General features: G+C 32.6%; 1 pseudogene; it reads right to left on the bottom strand.

Moving 5' to 3' along the window:
- Positions 1 to 1,779: 1,779 nt before the first annotated feature.
- Positions 1,780 to 4,384, bottom strand: LOC138942407 (uncharacterized; annotated as a pseudogene).
- Between the last annotated feature and the right edge of the window lie 319 nt (positions 4,385 to 4,703).

Here is a 4,703-nt window from a genome sequence, read left to right as displayed (position 1 = left end):
AAATTTGTTATTTACTCTATTAAAAATTAAAAATAATCGCGTTAAAAAAATTATTTTGTGTTAACATTTATGTTAAAATTACAGTTTGCGTTATATTTCACTGATACTCACTTTAGTTCTGCTTCAAAGCGATCTAAGCGTTCGTTCAGTATCCTGCAAACATTAATTCATATTTTATACTTGCTTAATACTTGCAAATGTAACAAATTCGAAATTTTTTTCATAATTTTTACAGCTATGTGCATTCTTGTAGATGTAATAAAATTTAATTTACTATGTTTAATAATGTAAATATGTTTAATAACGTAAATTAAACAATAATTTACTGTCATAATTTTAATGTAATTTTAAAATAAGATTATGAGGCACAGTGATACATAATTAGTAAAAAGTAAAGAGGGGTTAATTGGAACCTGACATGTAGGTATATGTCATGATGTAAAAAGAATTACAATTTATAAGGCATGAGACTTACAAAAAACTAAGCGTTTTGATCCACTTTGAATCTTTATCAATGGTTATGTAAAGTTTATATGTATAATGATACAAAAAAAAGGTACAAAAGGAACATGCACACAAAAATTGAGATTGTAGAAATTCCTGCGAGGAAAAGAATCTCAATTTTTATATGCGTGTTCCCACTGTTTTTTTTTATCATTATAGATATAAATTTTACATAACCATTGATAAAGATTCACAGTGAATCAAAACGTTTAGTTTTTTGTAAGTTTCATGCCTTATAAATTTTAATTCTTTTTACATCATGACATATACTTACACACTCACACACACACACACTCACACACACACACACACACACATATATAAACTTACGGATTATTCGATTCATCGAAGGATCTCTCAGTACAGGTGGCTTCAGATTCTCTTCTTCGTTCATCTGGTAGCTGATAAGAATCTCTGATGTCTGATGTAGTGCCATACTTTTCCTGAAACTTATTAATACCTGTATTACTTGAGTGCGCAATGTTATCAATCACTGTATGATTGGATGTGGGATAATGTGTGGGATATGTATGTGTGCGTGATTGTGAAAAACTATTTTGAGGAGATAAGTATGATGGAACATTTGTATGTAAGTATGGAATGTTTTGTGTATGCGTGTTTGTTTTAGGCGTATAAATGTTGTAAAGATCATTTGAATGATTTGGTTCATCCATCGAAGAATGTTGCTCTTCTAAAAGTGTCCTTAGCTCGCCGATGTTCTGATCGATATTTTCATTCGCGTTGTTCTCTAGTGTTCTTCTACGCTTTGAAGCCTCGTCCGATGATGATGTCTGGTAGTGCAATGATTTCAATACAATGCGCTTCGGCCGTTCCAACATTTTCCTATAAACAAAAGAATGAATATTAGAAAAGTATATGTGTGTGTACATGATGTAATATTACAGATATAATAAAATAACAATAGAAGAATTTTTCTACCTGTCTATTATGAAAAGATTATAATTTTAAATATAAATGCGCGCAGAAGAAAGACAAAGCAAAAATAAAAGAGAAATACAATATAAAGATTTAACATGCGATAGCAAATATATATGTAGGCTGTTCCGAAGAATGGAATGCAAAGAAAACTGAGACAGAAGATAAAATACAAAATAATAATTGTAAAACACAGAAGATGTGTAGAAAAGAAAAAAAATAATATATCATGCTCTCTCGAATTCTTATAAATATAAAAACCAAAAAACTTTAAATTTTTACAACAGTTATATATAAGAACATAGCAATATATAGTATACCACAATTTCTCGTTATGTATTATATAATAGCAGCAACTATGTATTGAGATGCTTCCGAATGATTTTCTTCATCACTGTCGTTATCATATGTCGGATTCCAAAGAGGCATTCTGTAACATTTAGTACGGACTTTTTGTAGATGGATACGAAAAACCTCGTTGCTCAACATAGAACATTTATACACTTGGAGAACAGAAGACAAAAAGCCAAAAAAATCATTAATTTGCAAAAATTTTTTAACTTTCAAAAGATACGAATTATTGTTCTTAACAATTTCAAAAACAATGCAAACCGATCCATCATGTAAGAGACAGCAATTATCACGCATATCTACACTTAATGATATTCCATCAAATATGATCTTACGACATCGAGAATAATTGTTACTTACATGCTGCACAGATACGTGAATAGAAGAATCATTGTCACGATTCTGATTCGTTCCGTGAATTTCTATCTCTGCCATTCTATTGAAGAATTGCTGAAGAAGTAATCCTGACTTTCTGCAATATTTTCTAAAAATTGTCATATTATTTTCGTATGGAAAAGCAGAAAAAGAATCTAATTTACCAAGATGTCTCACATCGTTAGTGAGATGAAGAAGACCATTATAACTATTAAAAGTTGAACCGTAAAGATTTTTACTTCGTTAAACAAATTTTTGCAGCGCAAGCTCTGTAAACCGTAGTTGCAATTTTGATGGTAAATTTGAAACCAAAATTGTTATAGCTACGTGTAAGAATAAAAAGTGCTTGTATAATTGACCCAGATAGCAAAACGCTAGCAGCATGCGCGCAGATTGGCAGCAAATTTAATCAGAATTTCATGCCAAAACCATAGCCATCTGTGACCACATTAAGCTCAGGTTTTGTCGACAGAGCCTGCTGACAGGCAATGTGAGCAGATTGGCAGCAGAAATCACGCAGAGCCTGCGCGCAATCTGACGGCAGATTAACAGCAGAAATCGAGCAATTTCTAGACATTTATATAAAATGGTACATTTAAATGGATTTAAACATTTAAAGGGTCTCGAGTCCAAGTAGCAAAATGACAGTAAATTTTGGTCACAAAATAACCAATTAGAGTTAATCCTAAAGTTAGGTCTCATAAGATTCAAAAATGACGTCAATAGTTGATATGTCACATTCACAGGATGTCATTTTCTGACGTTTGTATTAATAACATAAATTTATAATATTAATAATATGTATTAATATAATATATATATATGAAAATTTGAACAATTAATTTATGAAATTAAATCAAAATTAAAATATTTTATTTATATGTTAATTTATAAGTTAATTTCTATTTTATATCTTAAATAGATATAATAACGAACGATTTTCACTTATTTGGATAATTTCTTTCCAGATAAGTGAAAATCGGATATTTATCTGTCTGATTTTCTAAAAATCAGTTAAATATCTGAATTCCCGGTACGGGAGTCGTATTAGAAATTAAATTGATAGAAATAATTACGATGTTATTAGCCGCATTTTGCAGGCATTACATACGCTCGTGACAAGAACTTGAATACGGATATAAAAAGTGAATAGTGCGCCGCATAGCTGTAAACGAATAAACTATACTATCTCAATAAATTATATGAATGCTAAAAGCTGCAGATTCTGTTTGATTTCTACTGCCGATTTGCCATCAGATTGCGCGCGCGCAGATCTTGCTCGATTTCTGCCGACAATCTGATGTCAAGTCATATTAGCAGATCCTGCTCGATTTCTGCTGCCAATCTGCCGTCAGATTGCGCGCGAGCAGATCCTGCTCGATTTCTGCTATCAATTTGACATCAAATTGCGTTATGCAGATCCTGCTCGGTTTCTGCTGGCTATCTGCTATAATAATTCTATGCAAATTCTGCTCGGTTTCTGCTACTGATCTGCTGTCAAATTATGTCAGCAGGTTTTGTAACATTCCTGCTGATATTCTGCTATCATTATCTGATATAACAGACTTTGTATACAATCTGGAATCTTTCTGCTGACAAAAATTTGTAGCAGACGTTTGGCAAAATCTGTTCGAACAGACTTGGCTATCTGGGAATCGTCTAAAATACCATATGTTACAACTATACCTGTATAGAGTAAAAACTGACGAAACTCTGTGGCTTTATATTTAAAGCATACATCAAGGGATCTAGGCCGTCTTGAAAAATCCGAAGGGCAATATTCTTTAAGAGTGTTTAGTCTCGCACACATAATAGAAATGGATCGGCCAGACAATTTTGACAATCGTGAATATTTCCCATATATCCATGCGGATAAAAGTTTTTTCATTACACCCAGACATACAAGGTGCATATATTCAAATGGCACTTGTGAAACCATACCTATCGGAACCATCGACAATGGACTCTTACCTTCTTTATGATGATCCCCATCCACACACCTTATGTATTCCTCATTGGTTCGAAGAGGATGATTGACATCATTGAAGACATAACGAGATTCGCTACGTGTACCAGAAACTTTGCATTTGGAACAAGGCTGACTACATGTATGGCCACGTTAATTCAGGATAAATGCACGAGCTGGTGCATCAGCTATGAAGCATCTTAAGCGTATGGGCACTTTATTGCCATGATGATTTATTCCACCATTGGACATTATTCTATCAATATCTGCAATAAATTTCTCAAAGAATTTATTAGGATCATACGGCTTCTGCGTACCCTTATAGATTCCTGCTACTATCGGTTTTGTGTGCTGGATATTTGCAATCCTATATTGAATTGGCCAAATATGAATGGAACCTGATTTATCTAAAGCACATCCATCTGTATTAAAATCTATTTCCAATTGATCAACAATAGATAAAGATGAAACACACATAAGGCATCGAATAATACTTGATTCAAGATCGAAATGAATATATTCGCCTGGTTCCACAATAGACACAGCAATACAATTTCGTGGTGTATGTAAT

This window comes from Polyergus mexicanus, unplaced genomic scaffold, assembly GCF_030449975.1.
Source record: "Polyergus mexicanus isolate NDT 795.1 unplaced genomic scaffold, iyPolMexi1.0 SCAF_22, whole genome shotgun sequence".
In the NCBI taxonomy this organism is placed as follows: Eukaryota; Metazoa; Arthropoda; class Insecta; order Hymenoptera; family Formicidae; genus Polyergus; species Polyergus mexicanus.
This window is presented reverse-complemented; position numbering and strand designations above follow the sequence as displayed.